The sequence below is a fragment of the Ornithorhynchus anatinus genome, chromosome 2 (assembly GCF_004115215.2).
Source record: "Ornithorhynchus anatinus isolate Pmale09 chromosome 2, mOrnAna1.pri.v4, whole genome shotgun sequence".
NCBI lineage: Eukaryota > Metazoa > Chordata > Mammalia > Monotremata > Ornithorhynchidae > Ornithorhynchus > Ornithorhynchus anatinus.
Genome location: NC_041729.1, coordinates 42,684,476 through 42,697,272, shown reverse-complemented (window position 1 = coordinate 42,697,272; position 12,797 = coordinate 42,684,476). Strand labels below are relative to the sequence as shown.

At 44.0% G+C, this 12,797-nt stretch overlaps 1 long non-coding RNA gene across 1 annotated transcript in view; it reads right to left on the bottom strand.

Annotated features, from left to right (window-relative positions):
* LOC114809180 overlaps positions 1-12,797 on the bottom strand; it is an 82,703-nt gene that overhangs the window by 41,279 nt on the left and 28,627 nt on the right. The window lies entirely within an intron of this gene.

The following is a 12,797-nucleotide window of genomic DNA, read 5'->3' as shown; positions in this document are numbered from 1 at the left end:
TGTTTGTCTCCCCCATTTAGACTGTGAGCCTGTTGTTGGGCAGGAATAGTCTCCATCTGTTGCCGAACTGCACGTTCCAAGCACTTAGTACAGTGCTCTGCACATAGTAAGCGCTCAATAAATACAACTGAATGAATAAATGAAGTAGGATGAAGAATGGGTATTTAATTCCTATTTTACAGATGAGGAAATTGAGACATAGAAAAGCTAAGTGACTTGCTAGGATTAGAATCCAGGTCCTCTGACTCAAGCCAAATCTCTTTCCATTAGGCCACACTGCTTCTCATGGAAATGGAACATCCCACTGTAGCCTACCAAGATTTCTTCTAGGTCCATAGATTCTGAGCTAGGGCTGCCACCTGGCTAGGTTAGTTTGACATTTATGAAGTAAATATAAAATCCCCTCCCCGCTGCTCCTTGCTACTTATTCTTCCTCCAGACTCCCTTCAAAAAGGATGACTATTAATCCAATCAACCCCTACTTCTGCTGAAATTTATAGGTGCTAATTGCCATCCTTGTCTGGTTTCACCGAAGGCAAAACCTTTTCCAAATGAAAGAAAATGTCGGGAGCTGAGGTAGCTCAACAACCTTCATAAATCCAGATTTGCAACAATTTGTCCTTTCCCCTTTGGAAGGAAAGATCCCTTCCTGAGGGCTCAGTAGACCCTAATCTTAATCTTATTTGTCATTAAGGCTTGAAATTCTGCAAACTGAAGAAGGAGCCCTATAGATTAAAGGCAATGCAGTGAGCAAACACAGAGGGAAAACACATCTGAAAGTTCAAAAAGTTACTAATGAGATACTTTTCCTCTCAGCATTTCTTTCTGAGACTGAGGGGAGGCAAGGTGTTCAGAAGGGAAATACAAATACAAAATATCTATTTTCTTATGAGTTTTTGGCAAGCCCTCCCTTAGCTGGGGTTTGTAATGGTGGGTTGGAAATGGCATCTGTATCGATGAACTTTTAGCGCGGCCTCTACAAGAAGACCTAAATGTCATTTTGGGTAGCATTTTGGGAAAAATGAGCCCATTTGAACTGTGCTCTCTCTTCTATTTTTTTGTTGTTGCTGGGTCTTTGGGGGCAGGGGCCAGGGGCGGCGGGGGGGCGGGGAGGAGGGGAGAGGTGGTGGGTGGCAGGAGGGTAGTTGGAGAATCAAGAAGGACACTTCTTGGTTGGCTTCCAGAAATTTCCAGTGATTGCTGATTAATCCTGGCCAAGAACCATTCCATGTCATATCCTGGGGGGATGGCATGGGGATGAGGATCAGAGAGAGATGAGCGGGGGAGAGGCATTCACATTTCTGGCTTCCATGCTGCCTTCACTTTCCAGCCCTGCTGAAACTAGTTTAGAGGAAGGCTATTCATCCACGCTCTGTGTGGCGCTGAGAGATTTTCAAGGTCTCCGAGAGCCGGGAGAATCCATCACTGTTCCTAGGGAGGACCCAGAATAAGGCGGGAGAGGGCAGAGGTGGGCCAGAGGGCGGATGACCCCTGAGGGAGCTAACTGACAAAGGGTTTCCTGAAGGGTTCCAAGTGTGGAGATCAAAGCACTGCCGGCAGGTAGGCTGGGCCAGGTCCCCTAGAGCCTCTCCATCAGCTGGGCGGGAAAGACGCCTAAAGCTCTCACTCACCAGGACAGTGATAGATTCCTCCCTGAGGTTGACCTGCCTTTCCTGCACCTACGCTGTCAGCAAGGATTTTTTTAGTTGAATGTAATGTCATCTGCACACTATTTATATCAGTGAACTTCTGCATATCAAAATAGCACCGGTGGGACTTGCTTCATAACAACACTCCGCTGCGATCAGCTTACGTTTTAAAATAAATGTTTCTTTAACTTACATCCAACAACAGGCCAAGGGATGAACCTCTCCGCCCCATCACTCACAGGGACAACGTGGGCTGGAATCCCACGGACATCGGCCTGCCAACTGCAGAGGCTGAATTGGGCATCGATTGGAGTCACAGAGCTGTGCTTTGACTGTGGCATAGCCAGGCTTCAGGAGTCCTGTGGTCTGATGCTTTCTCAAAAATAATGCACAGTGGCTTAGCCTCTGAGACCTAGAGAAGGATCTTCCCTCCCCCTGACACCGGAAGCCCCATGCAGGACAGGGACTGTGTCTGAGCTAATGAATAATAATTATGGTACTTGTTAAGTGCTTACTATGTGCCAAGCACTGTTCTAAGCACTAGGCAGATTCAAATTAATCAATCTGGACACTGTCCCACATTGGGCTCACAGTCTTAATCATTATTTTACAGATAAAAAGTGACTGAGGCACAGAGAAGTTAAGTGATTTGCCCAAGGTCACACAGGAGACAAGTGGTGGAGCCAGGATTAGAATCCATGACCTTCTGACTCCCAGGTCCATGCTCTATCCATTACACCATGCTGCTTCTTGTACTGCAACTTCCCCAGGGCTTAACGCAGTGCTTGGTCCATAGTGACAGCTTAATAAATACCACAGTTATTAAGCTCACCGTGGGGAGGGAATGTGTTTACCAACTCTGTTCTATTCTCCCAATTACTTAGTACAGGGCTCTGCAGACTGAAACTACTCAATAAATGCCATTTATTGATTGACGAATGATTATCATTCCTTGTTCTGAAAGCTCCTCAGGGACCATGTCTTCTATTTTTTTATGTCAAACATCTACTACGGTGTTCTGCACGAAGTAGGCACCCAATAAAGTGATGATAACCATGATGATGATTATGGCTGTTAATAATGATAATTTTAGTATTTATTAAGGGCTCGCCCTGACCTAACCACAGGGGTAGATACAAGGCAATCAAGTCGGACGCAGTCCCTGTCTCACACGGGGCTCCCTGTGTAAAGGGGTCAGAAAGCAAGTATTGAATTACCGTTTTACAGATGATGAAATTGAGGCACAGAGAAGTTAAGTGATTTTCCCAAGGTTACCCAACAGGTACATGGCAGAGTTGGTATTAGAACCCAGGTCTTCTGACTCCCAGGCCCGTGTTCTTTCCACTAAGCCATGCTTTTGGCTCCCTGCTAAACAGTTGTGCATGAGGACAGGCTTTAGATTTCGAGGAACAAGCAGGTGAATTGTGATTTTTCTGGAACTAATTTCATTAACACTTTTTTTTTATCTGATGATTTACAGGGAAGCCTGTAATTTACTAAGTACATAGGGAAGGTTTGTTTATGCCAAAGACATTAAACGGGTCATTTTCTAATTACATTTTCTCCTGCCACTGTGAATTATGCCCCGCTCTCATCGATCCATTAAGCCTTATTACAAGATGGAATCCAGCCACTCATCCCATGTATGTTGCATTTTTAATGCAGAAAAGCACTTACCCATCCCATTAAAAATCCTAGAAAAAGAGCTACCCTCCTCTGTCGTGCCTCTCCTGACTACAATAGTGCTTACCCTGATGCACCAGGCTTCCTCAGACCTCCTCAGTAACCTCAGAAAAATGCTCTTCCAGAGGAGGGGTATGAGGTGCTCAGAAGCATCCATGCAGCACCAAGAAGTGAGCATTGTTGGGGGAGGAAGGAGGGAGAAAGAGACATGAAGAAGGGGAAAGTTAGTAATAAGGAAAACCAAATAGTAATAATAACAATAACAGTAATGGTATTTGTTAAGCGCTTACTACGTGCCAGTTACTCTACCAAGTGCTACGGTAGATACAAATCTAATCAGTTTAGACACAATCCCTTCCCACAAGGGGCTCACAGTCATAATCCAGATTTTACCGATGAGGTAAGTGAGGCACAGAGAAGTAAAGTGACTTGCCCAAGGTCCTACAGCAGGTAAGCGGCTGAGTCAGAATTAGAACGCAGGTCCTTGACTCCCAGGCCTGTACTCTTTCCAGTAGGCCATGCTGCTCCTCGCTAAGTAAATGATATCTTCAAAGAAGATTAACTGATGTGAAGCCAGTACTCCAAAGGAGAGTTCAGGCTTCTACGTAATGTACCTTGGTCTTTATGGAGTAGAGAATAGTAGGGCTGGCAGAGAAGGAGAGGCATTATATCAATCAGTGGTTTCTGCTTGGTGGCACATTCTTTCTGTGCACTAGAATGAGTAGCCCTCCCAATCTACAAAAGTAGAGAGGAGCAGGGAATTAATCAACAGTATTTCTTGAGCACTTACTGTGTGCAGAGCACTATATAAGTGCTTAGGAAAGTACAAGAGAATTGGTAGACATGTTCCCTGCGCACAATGAGTTTACAGTGTCTACACTGTAAAGAGGGAAGGACAGGATCATGCGTCTCTAAAAACATCTGGCACCCCTTCTGCAGCATGGCTTAGTGGATAGACCATGGATCTCGGAGTCAGAAGGACCTGGGCTCTAAACCCAGTTTTACCACATGTCTGCTGTGCGACTTTGGGTAATTCACCTAACTTCTCTGGGCCTCAGTTACCTCAACTGTAATATGGAGATTAAGACTGTGAGCTCCACATGAAACAGGGACCGTGTACAACTTGATCAACTTGCATCTACCCTGGTGCTTAGAACAGTGCTTGGCACATAGCGCTCAACAAGTGCCGTAATTAGTATTATAATCATCACTCCCAGGTGCATTTTCTATTTGCTTGGGCTCCGTTGCACTTAAGGAGTGAAGATTGGACCATACCTAAAACATTCCAGAAATAGATTTATCATAAGGTCCTTGAGGGCAGGGAAGGTGTTCTCCATTGTTGTATTCTTATTGTATTGTATTCTTATTCTTATTATTCTTATTGTATTCTTATTGTATTCTCTCAAGTGCTTAATACAGTGCTCTGCACAGAGTGTGGACTCAATAAATGCCCTTGTCTGATTAATTGATGAGATCTCCAGATCAGGGAATTCCTCAACTCACCTCAGCCTCCAGTTCCAATGATATCCCCCTATGCCAGGAAATTCCTCTTTGAAGCTAATCACCGTCCCTCATGCTGCAGAATAAACCCATTTCCTCTGGGTCCATCTTCAGAGAGAGGGAGACCAGCTGGGCATCAGCTCTTTGTAAACTAATCTTCCAAATCTTTGAAGATCATTTGTGAGTCACCCTGAAAATCTTACAATGAAATCAAAGGAGTGAGGTTTGTGATTGTTCAACGAAAGTGAGTAGCTCATTGGCAAGAGGGAAAAGCACAGATAATGCACCTAGCAGTGCTAAACCAATCCAGATTACTATGGGGAGAGGAAGTTTAATCTCTTTCCATTCTGCCTGGATTAACACCAATCTAATATCCTACTTAAAGCAGCAGCAAACACTGGGTGTGTGGCATTAGTGTCCACCCTCCTCTCGACAAAGCCACTTCAAACACGAGAACCAAACAAAACATTATTTTATCAGGATAGAAAAGTAACATTTCCCCCTTTTGGCCATGTATTATTAAGTTATTCATAGGAGATTTGAAAGCATTTCTAGGCATCTAATGAAATAGAAAACCCTAAGTGGTAGTACAGATAAAAGCTGCTGCTGTGGGCTCTCAGATGCTCTCCACCGCAGCCAAGCAAAGCAACCATGGTAACCATGGCCTTCTCTCCTGCCAAGAGGGCCCTTGCTTCCAGCGTGCCGTGCGACAGCCACACTGCCTCCTTGGGAACTGGTTTTGACTCTCCTCTGCACCAGAGGAGACTCCATCCCATCCTGCCTTCCAACAACTCAGTGGGTAAGAGAAAAGCATCCCTAACATGAGGCCTCCACAAAACCTTGGGAAGATTGGCAGCTGCTGTAGTGGTCACTAAGGCTAGAAAAGCAGCGTGGCTCAGTGGAAAGAGCCCCGACTTGGGCGTCAGGGGTCATGGGTTTGAATCCCAGCTCTGCTACTTGTCAGCTGTGTGACTGTGACTTTTTGTGACTGTGGGTAAGTCACTTAACTTCTCTGTGCCTCAGTTACCTCATCCATAAAAATGGGGATTAACTGTGGGACAACCTGATTACCCTTTATCTACCCCAGCGCTTAGAACAGTGCTCTGCACATAGTGGGTGCTTAACAAATACCAACATTATTATTATTATTACCCATAAGCCTTGCACTCTGAGCCACGAGAAGCCTAATAGTCTTCTCCTCTAACCACAGCCCCTGATGATTTGGGCTTTTATTTTGTATAAATGTCTCTACATCTTTGGCTGTTTTAGTGCCTTATTGCTTCATCACTTCTGATGGATCTGTCCCTAGCCCCTTCTCCCTGCTTATATTCTTTTTATGCTTTGGTTAAAACACTTTCTAGAAGCAGTGTGGTTCAGTGGAAAGAGCACGGGCTTTGGAGTCAGAGGCCATGGGTTCAAATCCCAGCTCTGCCACTTGTCAGCTGTGTGACTGTGGGCAAGTCACTTCACTTCTCTGTGCCTCACTTACCTCATCTGTAAAATGGGGATGAAGACTGTGAGCCCCACGTGGGACAACCTGATTTCCCTGTGTCTACCCCAGTGCTTAGAACAGTGCTCTGCACATAGTAAGCACTTAACAAATACCAACATTATTATTATTATTACTTTCTATGGGCCAGGCACTGTACTAAGCACTGGGGTAGACACAAGCAAATCCAGTTGGACACAGTTCATCTCTCTCATGGGGCTCACAGTCTTAATCCCTATTTGACAAGTGAGGTAGCTGAGGCACAGAAAAATTAAGTGACTCGTCCAAGGTCACATAGCAGACAAGTCGCAGAGCAGGGATTAGAACTCAGGTCCTCTGACTCACTGCTCTTTTCATTAGGCTGCTCTGCTTCTCTTGTGCTTTTAGTATGTGGTCCCTCCAAGGGACAGTGAATATGCTTAAACCCCCACCTGGGTATTCTTTCCCAGCACTTAGTACAGTGTTCTGCATACTGTACTTAATAAGTACTATGACTATTAGAATATAGAGGTCTTTTTTATGGTACTTGTTAAGCAATTTCTATATGCCAGGCACTTTACTAAGCGCTGGGTAGATCTAAGGTAATCAGGTTGGACACAGTCCCTGTCCCACATGGGGCACATAGTCTTAATACCCATTGACAAATGAGGTCAATAAGGCCCAGAGAAGTGAAGTGACTTGCCCAAGGTCAGACAGCAGACAATTTTTTGGTGGAACCTGGATTAGAACCCAGGTCCTCCTGACTCCCAGGCCCGTGCTTCATCCACTAGGCCATGCTACTTCTCTTGTATTAGGACTATTAATCATTGCTCTAATAGGCTTTGGCCCTAAGTTTTAGAAAGATGCACTGGGCCAGATCTCCTTGAAGAACAATTCTCTGTGTCAAGCCAATCACTGGCCCTTTGGGATTTATGATCCGCACAAGCTACACTATTCATCTTTCCATTGCTATTGCCACTGCATCCTTGTTCTCCCTCCTTCCGTCACTACTGGTAAGTCAATTGTGCCATTATTATTACTATTAGTATTATTATTATTTCCCCTATCCCCAATCTACTTTAATGACTGTCTCCCCACTGAAGACTGAAAGCTCCTTGTGGGCAGGGATCACATCTATCAACTCTGATGCACTGTACTTTCCCAAATGCTTACTACAGGGCTCTGTACACAGTAAGTTCTCAATAAATTCCACTGATTGATTGACTTAGATTCTAGTCCCAAGTCCACCACTTGCAGGCTGAATGCTTTCAAAGCACAGATAGACCAAGTAACTCGTCCAGTTTCCAATCCTGTAAAATGGGGATCTAGCACTTAGAACGGTGCTTGGCACATAACAGACATAACATAGGACTGTGAGCCCTACATGGGACAACCTGATTACCTTGTAATAAAACAGCGCTTAGAACAGTGCTCAGCACATAGTAAGCGTTTAACAAAAACCATCATTATACTTTTGTTGCCTACCTCTTAGGTGATTCATTTAATCATATTTATTGAGCACTGTGTGAAGAGCACTGAACTAATCGCTTGGGAGAGGACCATATGACAACAGGCACATTTCCTGCCCACAACAAGCTTACAGTCTAGAGACGAATTTACAGTCTAGAGTATAGGCGATGTACCCCCCCTCACCCCCGGGACCCTCAGCCAGGACTGTGTCAAGTCTGATTATCTTGTTACTACCCCAGCCTTTAGCATAATCTTTGGCACATAGTAAATGCTTACTAAAGTCGCCATTACCACCATGAAATTATTCCCCGATTCCTCACTGTTCCTTTCTCCCCTACACTTCATTTCTAGTTTTGGGAGTGAAGCAAAGGTCTGACCCTGCCCCCATCGCAATGCATATACCACAGGATGTATAGCAGGGAGGAAAGCTTTGCTGGGTGGCTGTGGTGGCATCTGCTCTAGCAATAATGATTCTAATAATTAGGATATTTGTTAAGTTCTTACCTCATGACAAGCACTGTATTAAGTACCAGGATAGATACGAAATAATCAGATTGGACATAGTCCCTCTCCCACATGGGGCTCACAGTTTAACTGAGGAGTAAGATTTAATGTCCATTTTACAGATGGGGAAACTGAGGCACAGAGAATAATAATAATGTTGGTATTTGTTAAGTGCTTACTATGTGCTGAGGACTGTTTTAAGCACTGTTTTATTACAAGGTAATCAGGTAGTCCCACGTAGGGCTCACAGTCTTCATCCCCATTTTACAGATAAGGTAACTGAGGCACAGAGAAGTTAAGTGACTTGCCCAAGGTCACACAATAGACAAATGGCAGAACTGGAATTAGAACCCAGGTCTTCTGACTCCCGGGGTCATGCTCTTTCCACTAGGCCATTATTACTTCCATCAGTCAGTAGCAATTTTTGAGTGCTAACTTTGTGCAGAACTCTGCAGTAAGCTCTAGGGAATGTGATAGAAATGATCCCTGCAGCATGGGCCTGGAGTAAGAAGGACCTGGGTTCTAATACTGGCTCTGCCATATGTCTGCTGTGTGACCTCAGGCAAGCCACAACTTCTCTGGGCCTTAGTTACCTCACCTGTTTAAATGGGAAATAAGAGTGTTGAGCCCCATGTGTGTCCATCCTGATTGACTTCTATATCTCCCCCTATGTTCATCCTCACTGACTTTCCCCAGTGCTTGGCACATTGTAACTGCTTAACAAGTACTTTTATTATTAAATATTACTATTACAAGGAGCTTACATTCTCAGGGAGGGGGAGACAGACATTAAAACAAATTACAAATAGGAGAAATGGCAGAGTGTAAGATACATCAAGTGCAGTGGGGCTGAGAGTGGGGTAAATATCAAGTGTTTCCCGTACAAAGACATAGAAAAAGTTCCAGTGATGGGGCTCTGAAGGGCAGCTCCAGAGAAGGGCCGCAAGGTGCATGAGTTGCCAAATGGGACTCTCCAACTGTGGATTGGCCTCATTGTGTCCAGTGGAATCAACCCAGAAAACACCATCCCTTCCCCCACACCTTTCCAGAATGGTCCATCAGTTTGCTGGGTGATACTGAGCAAGACAATTACTTCTCTGGGCCTCCTGTTTCCCATCTGTAAAATATATTTTTAGTATTTGTAGTTTTCCATCAGTAAAATAGGACTGGTCATACCCGCCCTTCCCTAAGTCAAAAGGGCGGTTGAGAAGGAAAAAAAAAAAAAGACACCTTTTGAAGCACTGTGAAGTCCTGGGACAAGAGGCGCTATCTGAATTCAGGGTATCATTGTCATTATGTACAGAGCTTAATAAGTGTGCACAACAAAGGAAAAGTGACCACAAAAATACCCGTTTGAGCCAGAAGCTCCCTCTGTCTTTTTCGTCCTGCATGTACAGATTCCACATTGGCTCAGCGTATTTAAGGATGGTTGCTGAGAGCCAACCTAAAATTTGTCCCATTAGGTCCAATCAACTGCAGAGTCTTTTATTGTGGCTTCTGAGCCAGGCGGGGCTACCTGATTCATTCAAGAGCACTTTGCTTTCCATCATTTCTGAGCCTGATAAAAGCCCAGAACTCTGCGGTAATTACCGTCCAATCTCATTAATCAATGCAGATGGTGAAATGACTGCCAAGCCTGGAGTTGAGAAACTAGATCCCATTCTTCCTGAGTTTAGACACCCAAATCATGTAGGGTTTATAAAAAGGAGACAAGCTAATTACAACATTAGGCTCTTTTTGGATCTGATATGCATTAGCTAAAATAGAAAAGAACATGCTGTAGCTATCTCACTCGATGCAGGAAAGACGTTTGAAAATGTGACTGGGAGTTAGTTGCTCCAAGAGCTGAACAAATTGGGATGTGGTCAGAAATACTGTAGGTGGTTTCATTAGGCAGGGAGGGAGATGGGTGGCAAGGTTTTGGAGGGGGCGGGGAGTGGGGGGAGTGGTAAGAGCTGCATTCTGTCAAAATAAACCACTAGGTATCTTTTGATTCCTTTAATTAATATAATTAGCTCAACTATAATGGCTGCAATGTTAATTATCTCCCTTGTTGGTATGTTTTGTATCCATAAGAGTGGATACCGTGTGGTTTTTTAACTCTGTGATCATGGTTTTCTCGTCAATCTTTCTGTTGACACTTTACTTCTCCCCTTGTCTCCTTCAAATGAGCTGGGAAAATTAGGGATGGGTTTGTCGGGAAAGAGTAGGCAGAAGCTAGCCCTTTAAATTAGATAAAAACAGTTTAGCATGGAGGGGATAGATTTCTTAAGATAATAATAATAGTAATAATAACCGCGGCATTTGTTAAGTGCTTACTATTTGGAGCAAATGGAGGGCATGACATTCATTCAGTCAGTCAATCGTATTCATTGAGCACTTACTATCTGCAGAGTACTGTACTAAGCGCTTGGGGGAGTACACTTTAACAATAACACTATACACTATAACATCCCCTCCCCACAACGAGTTTTCAGTCTACAGGGGGAGGCAGACATCAATACTAATAAATAAATTACAGATACATACATAAGTGCTGTGGGACTGGGAGCGGGGAAGAGCAAAGAGAACAAGTCAGGGGGGTGCAGACAGGTGAGGGAGAAGAGGAAAGCGGGGTGCTTAGTCTTGGGAAGGCCTCTTGGAAGAGATGAGCCTTCAATAAGGCTTTTAAGAGGGGGAGATTTAACGTTTGTTGGATTTGAGGAGGGAGGGCGTTCCAGGCCAGATGCAGGATGTGGGCTAGAGGTCGGTAGCAAGATAAGCTTGATCGAGGCGCTGTGAGAAGATTGGCACTGGAGGAATTAATCTGAAAACATGTCTAATTCCCACCGCTCAGCATTAGTTCCAAACATCTCAAGACTGTTGTCCAGGCACATCAACCCCCAAGTAATAGCAATAGCAGTAATAGTAATTGTCTTCATTAAGCCCCTACTAGATGCACAGTAATGTACTAAGCACTGAGAAATAATACACAGGTAGGAACTGGCAAGGAACACATCTATCAATTCTGTTATATTGTAATCTTCCAAGTGCTAGAAGACTGCTCTGCACACAGTAAGTGCTCAATAAATATGATTGATTGCTTGGCTGAATTACCCAAACCTGGTCAGTGTGGGCTGGTGGGATTGTATATGCAGGACTGCTCTAAGTTACTTATGAATTTCTTCCTAAATGAAGAGATTGAACGAATGAATTGAAAAATATACTATATTTGAATTAGCCTCTTTTCTAATCTCCCTTGACATACAGGTCTTCATTGATAATTGTGCTTGAAGGGCTGGTTGGTGCCCTTCTGCCATCCAGTTCGGCTAATAAGGGCAGGGCCAACATCTGTCCATCGCATAGAAAGGGAAGTTTGAATCAAAAGATATTCCTTTGTCCCCAGAGGCATGTTGAATCAATTTCTTCATTTACAATTGTTTTGAATATTCCCTACTACTATACAGCCTATGTAGAATTTACCACTTTAGGAGTCAAACCAAACATCCTTGAAATAATCAAGCAAGAGAGAGAGCACAAATTGGCTTCATGACACTTTTGACTGTGGTTGGCCTGAATGGTGAAATGAGATAGACAATGACCTGCCTCTGGTCTCAGCCTCCCCTCCTCTTACTCTGTGGTGACATCTGGGCATCTTCTCCATGCTTATCCTGACACCCTTAGTGGATACAGCACGGGCCTGGGAGTCAGAAGGCCCTAAATTCTAATCCTGGTTCCACCACTTGTCTGCTATGTGACCTTGGGCAATTTACTTCTCTGTTCCTCAGTTACCGCATCTGTAATAAATGGGGATTAAGACTGTGAGCCCAATGTGGAACAGGGGTGTGTTCAACCCAATTATCTTGTATCTACCCCAGCCCTTAGTATAGTGCCTGGCACATGGTAAATAATTAACAAATACCATTATTATTATTATTACTACCCCTTAATCTCTCATTTGGGAATAGGTGGGTGAAGGCCTGCTAGCATTCGCTTGGTTTGTTTTCTTCTATAGTTTGTACAAGGTATGATCTTCAGTTTACCTGGGTCGTCTTGGTCTGCAGCCAGGTTTGGCAGAACGCTAGAAAGGTGCCCACCAGGTCTGTCCAAGATGCTTTTCTTAGTCCTATTTCTCCACATCTTCTGAAAAAGATCTAGGACCTAATAGATCTTGCTGCCTAGCCCTAAGAAGCGTTGACTCTGATATAGATTAAAGCATGAATGTATGGATAATAAGGTTGATTTCTCCAGTCTGAATTCAGCCCGGGGCATTTCATTTCCACAGAAAAGGCAAGACTTGGACAAGAGAGCCCAATTCCTGCCCTAGTCACTCAATCATATTTATTGAGAGCTTACTGTGTGCAGAGCACTGTTCTAAGCACTTGGGAAAGTACAATATAACAATAAACAGACATTCCCTGTTCATAATGAGTTTACAGTCAAGAGAGAGAGACAGATATTAATATAAATAAATTACAGTTATGTATATCAGTGTTGTGGGGCTGGGAACAAGTTTTTTCCCTTGGTTACCTCTCCACCTCCCA